The sequence below is a fragment of the Mirounga leonina genome, unplaced genomic scaffold (assembly GCF_011800145.1).
Source record: "Mirounga leonina isolate KUSES-001 unplaced genomic scaffold, KU_Mleo_1.0 Mir_174, whole genome shotgun sequence".
NCBI classification, from domain to species: domain Eukaryota; kingdom Metazoa; phylum Chordata; class Mammalia; order Carnivora; family Phocidae; genus Mirounga; species Mirounga leonina.
The window spans coordinates 36,079,791-36,093,344 of NW_023270451.1; the positions used below are offsets into that span (position 1 = coordinate 36,079,791).

The 13,554-nt window shown below is 35.2% G+C and overlaps 1 protein-coding gene and 1 long non-coding RNA gene across 2 annotated transcripts in view; one reads left to right on the forward strand and one right to left on the reverse strand.

Annotated features, from left to right (window-relative positions):
- Window positions 1–13,554, reverse strand: part of POLR1F (RNA polymerase I subunit F) — a 138,284-nt gene that overhangs the window by 30,648 nt on the left and 94,082 nt on the right. The gene's annotated exons all lie outside the window — the stretch shown is intronic.
- On the forward strand, window positions 628–10,004 carry LOC118020849. The gene is made up of 3 exons (XR_004682035.1): window positions 628–812; window positions 7,662–7,729; window positions 9,923–10,004. It is a non-coding gene; the product is annotated as an uncharacterized LOC118020849 (long non-coding RNA).

Here is a 13,554-nt window from a genome sequence, read left to right on the forward strand (position 1 = left end):
GGGAAGGAAGGAGGGAGAAAGAGATTCTTGGCAAATAACTCTTTTTGGATTTTTGCACATTTGCATTCAGCTGAGAATATATTTGACTTTTGCCAAGTGAGATTTGGAAGATGCTAACAAAAAACTTTAGAAGTGTGAATGAAAATCTGCTGATCATTTTCCCTATCTTTGGAAATATACTTATTTTCAAATTACCCAATAGGATGAAAGTAAATGACTATTTATTTGTCGTTTGTTGTCTAATAAGCAGACATCATTGAACCTAAAATCATCTTTTTCTTGAGCTTTTAGGTTGCATCTAAACTCTAGACTGCAATAATAGACAACTCACCATTTTGTGTCCTGCCAAGATTTTTTTTTCTGATAGTAATTTTCCAGTAGTACACCCAAATTAAATTCTAAGATGTCCAAAATATTTAGGTCAAGAGGAGATGTCCTCTGTTCTGCCATTTAGATGGGTGACATACTGGCTGTAAGTCTACCCCTATCAAAAACAACTAATCTACATTTCTTTTTTTTCTTTCTTTTTTTTAAATCTACATTTCTTTTAATTTGCTTGTTCTAGTGTGAAACTTCACTGTTGGATACTTTTAGGGAATATATAACCATGTTTAATTTCCTTATTATATCCTTCAGATGATCTCAGATGACCCACATCATTTCTTATGCATCCTACTGAGATAATCACCAAAGAGTGGATTTTGGCTGATAGACACTGGTGCCCGGAAGACCAATCCAAATGAAGAGCCAGAGTCAAGATCCTGATTCCTTGCCTGCCATCACTCCCAAAGTAGCCTTTCTCATGCATCCAGGTAATGCTTGGGCTCTCCATCCAAGATTAAAAACATCTGCTAGAGGACTTGTCAAACAGTCTTGGAACACTTAGTCCAATTCACAGGAACTCCATCTGGGACTGGTGATACTTACTTCTTTCATATCTTTAATTGGTTCTAGCACCTCCATAGATCAAAGTTCTCTCCATAATCCTTTCTTTCCATCATGGCATATTTACCCATTTTATATCAAAATATATAATCTTTACCATCTGGTTTCATAGAGGAATATAAATCTTTATCAAAGTAGATTAACATTAAGTAACTTTTTTTCCGGCTCTGTGTGCCTGTATTTCTTTCTTATGTGCAAATTTAGGAAAATCATCCTCTCTTCCATGTTAGAATTTAAATGTAGAAACAAGATTCCTGGGTTTTTCTAACTGTGGAGTATTTTTACATGTTGCCTTGTGCTTGAAATTAGAAGTTCAAAGGAAGTTAGTGTTTTGTTATCCTTCATCTTCTGTACTAGAATGATCTATATTGCTCTTACAACAAATATCACTTGATCTTGATTATAATTTTGCACATTTGCAAATCTATGTCATGTCATGAATCTATAAACATCAAAAAGATGTGATTAGTTTTTAACAATTTTTAGTACTTGGTCCAGTGACTAGTTCATTGTAAATACTCAGTAAATTATTATATTAATAATACAATAGATTGTTACATTATTATGTAATTATTATACTTGTGTTAAATTACAGATTTTTATATTAAAATGAGAATTGTAAATCACCTAAATGTTGTAAAGCCTTAAATAATAGAAGGCTAAAATTATTACGTATACACAGAAATATTATGTAATGATCTGATTCATACAAATGAATGTATTGCTCTAGTTGTTATAGTTCATAAGCCCCTATAAAACATTATTTCTATTTCATACTCTATTCCTATGATACTTCATATTTTCCTACTATTACACATCTAATGTACTATTTTGTCTTGTATACAATGTCGTAGTTTATTGCTTCTACTCACCCCACACTTTCTATCATGCCCACAGTCTGGGTTTTTAATATTAACAGCACATTATTTACAAGAAAGTAAATGGTTAAATCTTAAAATATTTGTGTTGTTAATTTCTTTTCTATAGCTAAATATTATTTTTTATTTCATGTTTCTGATTGGATTTCGTGAGTCACTCTTGAAAACATAGACAGATTCTCATTAATTACTATCAATAAGATAAATTCACATTCTCTCTAATTCCCAACACTGAAAAGTAGACATAGACTGAAGAGACACTTTTAAGTGAGGAGACCTTACTATAAAAAGTGTTTTAGAATTTGGTAGACTTAGCCTTTTTATCCATTTTGGATAGTTACCAATTCTCTAATCCTAGTGTTAAAGGTAACACCTCAATCATGTTCCTCTTATCCAGGACTAAATAAATGTTTCTTTCTAAGACAAAGACCCCTCCCAGGGGGCACACCATAAATTCTAAATATACCTCATATTCTTCTCTTATGACATACGCCACTGAAAACTATAAAAAATGAGCCAATTTTAAGGCAAAGCTTTGAAAAGATAACATTACTTATAATAGCATCTATCCTATTGAACTTCAAAGAGTGAAGTATTTTAGAAGCAAATGTCAAGGCTGTGTTGGGGAAATCTGTAGAGAGAAAAGAAAAGAAATATCTAAGGTCATGTGACTACACCAATTTTTATTGAAATTATAGCTCAAGAAACTGGGATTTTAATGTAACATCATATTTACATTGATAAAATGAAACATTTATGTTTCAACCATTAAATTTACAAATACATAGTTATCTAAAAAATAGAAATAATTTTTAAATATTTACAATGGTACTCTTTTATCCCCTGAATTAACTGTGGCCATATAAAGTGCCTCGGAGAGGAGAAAGATCCTTGAAGTGGGATTCCAAAGACATGTTTTAATTCAGTATCTGATACTAACTAGATAATATGATCATAGGCAATATATTTTTTTCCTCTGGGCCTCTTATGTAAAATTAAAGGAGTGGACTATATAATTTTTAGAGATCCTTTAAACATTGAAACTATATGATCATAGAGAAAGCATTTAGATTATAATCACTCTACTGAAGCCAAATACCACATAAAACCCTACAGTGTCATCTCAACCCTCACCTGTAAAAGCTGAGCAAGGAGGCTAAAATTCACCTTCATGAGGTTGTAATGAGGCACCTCAACACCCCCCAACTGGTGATGTCAGGGAAAGCCAAGTAGAGAGCTGGGACTTTCATCCCCGCAGGCCACTAATAAGCCCTCATTCTAACCCTCAGATGTCAGTAGAGACCAACTAGGAAGCCTGGACTTACATTCCCACCAGGGGTAATAAGACATCCATCCCTTCCCCTGTTTCCTGGGTGGTGTCAGAGGACCCCTGGTGGAAAGTTGGGACTTTCACAATAGCTAAGCCCACCCAGCAGTAGTGAGGAGTTTTCTTTCTTGTGTTAATGGAGGACAGCTGAGAAATTGGACTTTAACCACCACCTAACAGTAATGATGAACTGCCCCCCTTCCCTGCCAGAACAGTGTCAGAGAAAGCTAGCTAGAACAGAAGATTTAAATAAGATCCAGAGTCTCAGAAGATAATGCCAAAATGTCCTGGTTATAATAGAAAATAATTCATCATACCAAGAACCAGGAGGATGCAAAGAAATAATCAAAAGATACCAACATCAAGACGACCAAAATGTTAGAATTATTTGACAAGTATCTTAAAGGAGCCATCATAAAAATACTTCAGTGAGCAACTAAAAACATACTTGAAGCAAATGAAAAATTAGAAGGTCTTAGCAAATAACTGATGCTGTAAAGAAGAACCAAATGTAAATTTTATGACAGAAAAATACAATAACCAAAATTAAAAGGCTCAACAGCAGAGAGTAGGGGACAAAGGAAAGGATAGCTACAATTGAAATTACTCAATTTGAACAACAGAGATTAAATAAACTAAACATAAATGAACAGAGCTCCAGAGTCCTTAGAAATTATAACAAAAGATCTAATATTAATGTCATAGGAGTTCTAGAAGGAGGGGAGAAAGAGGGCAAGGCTGGAAAAATACTCAAAGAAATAATGGCTGAAAACTTCTCAAATTTGGTAAGAGATATAAACCTGCAGATTTGGGATACTGAATGAGCCCCACAGAAATTAATGTCATAGCACATCAAAATTAAAACTACTGAAAATTAAGGACAAACAAATCTTGAAGCAGTCAGAGAAATATGACACCTCACATATAGAAGAAAAACAATTAGAATGACAGACTTCTTTTAAGAATGCATGGAAATAAGAAGAATGTGGCACAGTATTTATTTCTCAGGTGTTATAGGAAAAAATTACCAACTCAATCTTACAGCTAGTGAATATCTCTTACTAAGAGAGATTTACTCTTAGTGAGACAAACTAAGGGAACTTGTCCCAGGAGACCTACCCTAAAAGAATGGCTAAAGGAATTTCTCTAAACAGGAAGGAAAACAATATGAGAAGGAACTTAAAAATATCAGGAACAAAGAACATAATAAGCAAAAACATGAGTAAATATAATTGGCTTTTATTCTCCTTTTGATTTTTTAAAATTATATTTGATGGTTGAAGCAAAAATTATAAAACTGTCAAATGTGGTTCTAAATATATGTACAGGAAATATTTAAGATAATTATGTTATAAATGGGTGAGAGTAATAAGAAGTAAGGGAAGCTAAGGTTTCTGTACCTCACTTGAACTGGTAAAATGAGGACAACCATAAACTGTGGTGTGTGTGTAATGTAATACTTAGAGCAACCACTAAGAAATCTATACAAAGAGGTATACTCAAAATACTATAGATATATCAAAATAGAATTCTAAAAAATGTTCAAGTAACCCCCACAGGATGGCATGAAAAATAAAACAGAGAAATGAAAAACAGAAGGAGCAAACAAAAACAAAATGGCAGACTAAAGCCCTATATACATCAATAACAACACTAAATGTAAAAAATCTAAATATGCCAATTAAAAAATGGAGATTTGGCAGATTGGATTAAAAAACATGACCCAACTATATGCTGTTGACAATAAAATTACTTCAAATAGAATTGAAAAGGTAGGTAGAAAGTAAAGGGATGGAAAAAGATATATCATGTAAATATTAATCAAAGGAAAGCAGGAGTGGCTATACTAATATAAGACTTCAGGACAAAGAAAATGACCAGAGACAGAGAGGGATATGGTATAATTATAAAAGGACCAATCCACAAAGACATAGCAGTCTTAAATATGTATGCACTAGATAATAGAGAAAATACAGTAGGAAAAAAAACCTTACAGAACTGAAAGGAGAAAGAGACAAATCCACAATTAGAGTGGATCTGGGGCTTGATGAATTCTTAGACTTGACACAAAAAAGTACAATCCATAAAAAGAAACACTGATAAATTGGACGTAAAAAAAAATTAAAACTTTCTTCTGCAAAGATCCTGTTTAAACCATGAAAAGATAAGCTACAGGCTATAAGTCCAAGATCAGGATGCCAAAATGCTTGGTTTCTGATGAAGACTGTCTTCCTGGCTTGCAGATGGCTGCCTTCTCACTGTGTCCTCACATGTCAGAGTTGGGGGGTGGAAAGGATTTCTTATTTTTCTTAGAAGGACACTAATCCCATTATGAGGGCCCCATCCTTATGACCTCCTCTAACCCCAATTACCTCCCAAAGACCCCATCTTCAAATACCATCACATCGGGCGGGGGGAGGGGTTAGAGCTTCAACGTGTGAATTTGGGAGGCAGGACACAAATATTTAGTCCATACAAAGGAGGAATACTAAATATCCCCAAATTAGAAAGTACATACTTGAATACTTAGGTGTCCATATAATTTCATATCAACCCCCCGGATCTATAAGGAGACCTGACTATTTTAGAGATCAGTTGGAACTGGGAAAGAGTTTAAAAGAATTGCAGTGGGGCACCTGGGTGGCTCAGTCATTAAGCGTCTGCCTTTAGCTCAGGTCATGATCCCAGGGTCCTGGGATCCAGCCCCACATCGGGCTCCATGCCCCGCGGGAGGCCTGCTTCTCCCTCTCTCACTCCCACTGCTTGTGTTCCCTCTCTCACTGTGTCTGTCTCTGTCAAATAAATAAATAAAATCTTAAAAAAAAAAAGAATTGCAGTAAGCCCTTTGGTGTTTTCCATGAGGATAATCAACAGCATTGTTTGATTATGTTTATATGGATAAGTATATTTGTTTATGGATAATGTTAGGTCTCCTTGAATGATTGTCTTCTATGTAAATAGACCTGAAATTCATACTATTCAAAACTATCTGTTGGTTTAGATTATTTTACATTATACTGTTTGTATGATACTGAAACATGATGGTCTCTTTGCAGGCCTGCATTCCCAGCCCCACATTAGTTGAGTCTCCAGTGAAGCTGTCTAGGGAGCTGGGCTCTAGATAAATAAAGAAAAATACCAGAAAAAATGTTGAGAAAGAATACCCACACTTTGATGTTTATGGAAATATGATTGCTGCTTTTTAGGATTAATTCTCTTCTACTTTTTTTTCAATTTTAAATAAAGGAACTTAAAATAACTTTAGCATGGTGTCCACTGCACATTGGATACATATGGGAATTCCCAAGTAACTTGTGCTATTATTACAAAAACTACAGACAATCCATGTCTAAAAATTTTAAAGGGAATCTTTAAATTACTCAAAGAATTTAGGGTTTGAAATAATTCCATAGTGAACAAAGTTTACAATGAGCAGTCAGAAATGATCCTCGTGAATGAAATTGTAGACATTCAGAAAGGGAGTGAAGAGAAGAAAAATAATAATGAGGAAATGAAAAATACTTTTTAAAAAAATGGAAATGAAGAGCTTGTGTTAAACATTTTGGAATTTGGGGAGGTGGAAGAATGCCTAGTGATCAGCATAAATATTGAGCAATAGTTGGTAATTAGTAAGGAATAGTTGATGAATGTGTTCTTAAATTCACTATCTGCTATTTCACAGATATGCAAATACTTTATGTGACATCTCTCCCTCTTAATATCATCACACTGGGGGGTAGGATTTAATGTACAAATTTTGGAGGGACACAAACATTCCATCCGAATGTCAAAAATGTCAATAGAGGTTTTGTTGGTGGTGGTAGTGTTTTGTTTTCAAGCGCAAGTGTAGATACAAAGAAATAAGGAAATATGTATGCATACTTATGGCCTTTTTTTCTCACATAAAAGGTAGAGTGTAATAGAAAATTTTTGTCCCTTGATTTTTTTTTAATCTAATGTAATGATATCCTTGCAATCCCTCAATATCAGTTGATAGAGATATTCACTCTTTATAGCTTGGTAGTCTTTCATTGTATGAAAGTACCATTGTTTATTCAACCACTGTCCTATCTATGGGCATTTAGGTCATTTCTAATATTTTGATATTGTAAATAATCCTGTAATGAAAACCCTTGAGCATATATGTTTTTTTTATTTTGGGGGATGTATCTTCAGGTTAAATTATTAAAATTGGAATTTGTGGACAAAAATTAAATATGAGCATCTTTTTGTATGTTTAAGGGCCATTTGTATATCTTTCCCTATGAGTTGTCAATTCATAAACTTTGCACATTTTTCTAATTGATTTTGGCCTTTTTATCTCTTGTTTTTTAAAAGTTCTTTACTTTACTGGTAGTGGTTCTAAGATACACACTGGTATGTTGTAATACATGCCCAAGCAACGTTATACTGAAAATTAAGAACTGAAATTTGCAGATGATCTCCTTTAAAAAAGAAAAGCATATAAGGCCATCCCTAGAAAATAATACTCTCTATCCATTGCTTTCCAGTCTAGCTTGTTGCATAGAAGAGAAAAAACAAGAGCTCACCAGCCTTCCGAGAACTGTATGTAACTCAGGTAAGCCTATGAGAACGTGTTCTATGTTTGAATGTCATCTTTCTTATATGATGAGAAACAAACATACAGTCGAACAGTTCTTTTCAAAATAATTCATACAGAATTTATAAATATGTTCATTCTTATTTGGTTTATATAGAGTACAGTTCTCTATATATTGTTACATATAAACTTGATTATCATTATCAAAGCAGACCTCTGTGTCCACTGACCAGAACACTGCCTTTATAGAAACTTTCTCTGGTACCTCATTACAACACAAATTGTCTTTATCTCTATATCATTCTTCAGAGCATATCCCTATCATTTTCCCACTTTGTGTAGCACATATACCTTGGGGAATCTTTATTTATTACTAGTCTATTATTCTAACTCATAATTATCTGGATCATAACACATTGGATTCCCTAAGTATATATTTTTATATATTATTATTAGTAACATCGGCCAACTTTCTTCCTTCCTCCCTTCCTCTCCTTCTTTTTTTTCCCTCTTTCCTTCCTCCCTCATTCCCTCCTTTCCTTCCTTCCTTCCTTCTTTCTCTTTCCCTCCTTCCTTCTTTCCTTCCTTTTCTGTAACATGTTCATATGTCTTCTCGGACCCAAGTTTATACCATCTTAGGCCTTTCTCCATTATAACTTCCTCATTTCAGAGATATTTCAGCATGGATGTGTAAACCATGCACTTCAGATTACAGAACAAACAAAAGTGCCTAAAACTTGGCAATCAGGTGCTGCTGATTCAGTAAGACTCTACTACATATTGGCATACCTTTGTTAAAGTCTGAATTTTTATGGCAATGAGGATGTGTGTTTGTGTGTATTTTTCTTTTCATTTTAGAATTGACTGGTGGAAGATTTACTGGTGAGAACACCAAGATAAAATAAAAATCAACTCAACAGGGCCATGTATAACATGTTTACAAACTGAATGCTCACACTTCTGCAGTTTATCACCCCTGCCTAAGTACTTTTCCACTATTTTGAAACTTTTTATTCATTATTTCTCCATTTTCCTTTTTGCTACTATTCAGATTCATCCCCATTCTGATTATAAATAAAATAGCTTCTTGACATACTCAGTCTGCAACCTGAGATAGAATTTCTTTCAAAAGGAATCAGATTTATCTCAACTAATGAGTCATTAAGTTTCATATCTATTGCCAAGTACATATTATATTTTATTCAACATGATGTGCTGAATCCAGAAACTTTCCTGAATGCCAAAATATTGTTTCTCTCTCTCCGCACTCTTTTTCCAGGGATCCATACATTTGTTCACTCACCTCAACTCTGATCCACATGCCTGCTATTTCCATCCCAGCCATCTCCATGAGCTGCCAATCACACTGTATTTGGCCAGAAGGCTTGGGGCTTTTGAATATGTACAGCCAAATATCCAGAGACTGGGCTCACTCCACCCAACACTTTTGGATTTTGGTTTCGGCATTATTTTTCACACAGACTTCCAGAAATGAGAAGTGGCTTTACCAAATCCCCATGCCACCTGGCTCTTTCCACTTATTATATTTTGCATTTTCCCAGCTACAATGTAGCAGCCAACCTAAGAGTAGGTAGCAAAAGACTCTTGGGGATGCATTGAGTTTTACAGTGTGCTGTCTGACTGCTGTTTAGGGGGCTTATTTACTGAAAATTTTACAATTTTGTGTTTTCTTCTAAGCCATCTCAGCAAGTTTTTGAATTTCAGTGGTGGAACATGATAGAATGATGACAGGTTGGCATGAGATAGCTTTTGCCAGTTGAATAAAAAGAACCTTAAAGACTTTGGAGAAATTATCTAGGAATAGCCAGACATAATTTCCTTTGAGAACTCTTTGTAGTTCAGTTGAGTGGCTATAAACTACTAAAGGTAGCCTGTTTGTTTCTCACAGTGACATTCTGTTTTCTTCTCAAAATTTGGAGTGAAAGAATTGGGAATTATCAGATTACTATGTTTCATTACCTCACATTTGGTGATGCTTATTGTTAGGATATGCAAATACCAGTCAGTTTGACCAAAAAGATTAAAGAATACCATTTTATCATAGATAATTTGTTGCTTGTGCCTCATGAATATAGAAAAATAATAATAATTTCATTTCTTGATTCCATTCCCCTAAAATGGGGGACCTATTACTAGTTAAAACTGTTATCCTTCAGGTAGAGGATAGTTTTGCTGACTTTCTTTTAACAGGTTTTTAAATCATCACAGATACCAAATGGAGATATTCCTGTAACACCTTCCTCATATAAGCTGAGAATTCAGAATTACAGGACACTAACTCTCAGTGGTATGTATTTGACATAATTTTCTCATCTGCATCTGGACCAAAATATACCCTGCATTTTTCTCTTGTGGATACAGGAAGCTAAGGCTGCAGGCCATATCATGATGACATCCGTGAGGTTTCTGAGTATTGATGGAGTCTTCATAGTGGCCGAGTATTTGGCTCTCAGCTTTTTGTGTCCAGGATTTCAGGATATCAATTCTACGTTGAGATCTTGAGAAAGTTATGAGTCTGATTATATATGCACCAGAAATACATTTATAAGGCAATTTTCAGATATATGTATTTATCTTGGAACACATCTTTCCAATAATCAAAAAGATCATTGCTACTATACAAGATACCCCACTGCTAATATCAAACCATTTAGAAGCCAAGTTAGCAAGCAGAATTTTTTGAGGAGTATGAGATCATACAGAAGGACTAGAGTGGGATTGAAGGCTTCTTCATTAAGGCCTTTGAACACTGTTGCTTTACAGATTACTTCCTTTTGAGAACAAGATGTGTTACTTGAATCTTCCATACACAGTCTCCCTCTCACACTTGCTTATTCTGTTACTCTCTTTTGCTCCTCTTTTACTCTGTTCCTTTCTAAAATTGTTCTGATAACCACTGGTACATTTTTTTTTCCCTGACAAGCTCTCTTTGTCTCATATTCCATTATAACAACCTTTCATTTTCATTGCAATGGCACCTTTCTTCATTTCAACATACTTTCATATTATTTTACAACTCACAAGAGTATAAATTTTTTTTTAAATTGCCCAGCAGAATTATTATTTCCCAGTTTTTAAAACATTAATACTATTGATAAAATTTCCAAATACTTTTTTTTTGCCTTAAATAATTTTGGACAAAGAATCCAATCCATCCATGGTGTATACATTCTATTTAGCTTTCCTAATGGTTGCTGAAATTTCCTTTGGGGGTCCATCTATCTTTTAGGACTTTAAACCTTATACATCTAGACATATCTCCCCAAATGGCTCTTTTACAAGAGTCATTGAAATTAGAAGTGCCATCTTCAGTGAAACTGCATGGGAGAACAAATTGCCTTGGCTCCCTGAGCCATAAGCAACAATTTTATCAAATAAGGAATAGATTAGAGAGACAGTGTTGTGTGCAGTTCAGAAATCAGTTTCCTTTGCCAGAGATTTGGATTTGAACTACAGCCCCACTGTTACTTCAGCTGTGGAACTATGGGTCAGTTCCTTCTCTTAGCTTTAGTTTTCTTATCTGTAAAAGGTGGAAGCTAAAGCTCTCTCTCCCTGCTGTTCTCTCTATCCCAAACCACCACTAGGGTTGTTGTAAGGCTTCAATGAGAAAATATGAAATGCTGAGCTAGTCATCAGTAAGTGTTGGCCAACATGGTAACATCTGCATCAGGGTAAGGATGCTGGGATGAATTGTCTGCTGCCAACTCAGCATCATAACCACACCTTTCCAAGGTCTGGGAAGTTGCATTCCCCAAACTCCCCTTCCTTATTTCATTCTGGGTAAGATTTCCCTTTTCCCTTTGAGAGGAAGTTGCATGAGGTTAGGACAGCAGAAGAGAAGTTAAATATATTATTGTCTGGATGTGGTGATAGCCAGACTTGTAGGCAGGCATGAGAATCACAGCAGCTTTTTAGTGAGCACATGAGAACTACCCATATCAGAGCTTCAGATGGCAGAGGTCTTTCCTGACTCTCCAGGCCAACTTCCCTGACTCCAGCTTTGGTGCCCTTGATTTTCCAGGGCAACTCTCTAATCTTCCCTTTCCAGGTCTTCCAACATCCATATAAAACCTAATTTCTAAGTGAAACATTTTATTCTTGGAAGAGTTATACTAGTGGGTCTGTTTTCCTGACCAACCCCAGCCTGGTGAAGCTGGCTGTAGTCAGGTTCAGGGAGATGCTGAAAAGTGGAACTCACCTGAAACAGGACAGTTGCCCCTGTCCTCCATTGAGAAGTCTTATTTATAGATTATTTGAATAATACTACTCTTGCCCATTAGACTATGGCACAAAGTCTCATGCTTGGCCCGTAGTAAGAACTCAGTAAACATTTCTTGAAAGCCAGCATGTATGTGTGACTGCTTCTGTTTGACCTTCCATTCATTCCCCTTCTTCTCAAATGTGTTCTTTCTTCCTTTTCCACCACTGGGTAGTTGATCAAGAGCCCCAGTCTTGTGGTGGCATTGTTCCTTGTTTGTTGTTCACATCACATCTATCTAATCAAAATTTTCTGAAGTTTTTCAAGTGGAAGCTAACAAAAGGGCCTCATTATAGCCTGGAAGCTACCAGGAGCCCTTGTTTCCACAATATGAAGTTTGTCTGGAAGAAAGAAGTGGGTGTGAAAATAGTAGGCATGTGAAATGGTGAGAGGATCCTGTCAGTATTCGAATCCCCTCGCTGCCTAGCGGAGGATGCATATTCCTCAACATTACAGTTTGGTTGTGAGGGATGATACATCACCTTTCTTGCCTGAGCAAGTGTGAATTGAGTTTCTGTCATTGCACCAAAAGACCTATCTGCTTGTACCACACCAATTTTATCGTGCCCCCACTCCTGCCTTCACCCTTGGCTATGCCCTTAACATCCACTTTTGTAAGGAGAGAAATGATAGAGGCAAAAGTTAGAGTTGAGTTAGAAAAGAAAATATGGGCACTTGAACAAGGAAGGCAGGAAGAGTATTACTGACGGGTCTTCAAAGACTAAGCTGTGAGAGAGCAAAATTAAGATTAATTTTTTTAAGTTTATAAATAAATGCATTTTGTTCTGGCAAAAATAACCAGACTAAAAGCTAGTGTTAGGACAGCCATTCAGTTTCCCATTGTGTTAGTTATCTCATTCTCCAGATCCACGCTAACTTAATAACTCCATTGAATCACGTGCTTGCCATGTTATATCACAATTTTTCTACCTACTGGCCATTCTACTTTACTAATCTGTAATCTCTAGTAAAGCATAGATCATATTTTATTTGTCTGCACATTTCCAACATCTAGAGTATTGCTCATCCCACAGTAGGTGATCAGTAACTTTATGTTGAACAAATGAAATGTACTTACACAAAGTGTATAACAAAGTAGTATCTCTGTCTTGACACACTTTTTTAAAAAGATCAATTGGCACATTCACTCAAAGAAATATTATACATGTTATAGTTTAATGAGGAATTTGGACAGTTTTTTGACATTTTGATTATATGGGAAAATATATATATACTTATGTGTATGATGTAAATATATATAATTTCCATGCACCACTTTAAAATGTATTCTAGAATTCAGACTGAAAAAATTTGGAAATACTATGAGGTAATTCTTTGGTTTCTCTTCCCTATCTTTCTCCCTCCCTTTCTTATTTTCAAGTAGCTGTAGATAGTAAGATGTACAAGTTCTTGGTCCTTGCTTAAGACAGATGCTGGAGTCTAGTGATAGAAAGTAGAGATAGACACACTGGCATCTACCTATCTGTTTTCTGACATGCTTAGAGTTATTAGATATAAATATTATTTTATTATCAAATGACCAGGAAAGGACCCAATAGCAATA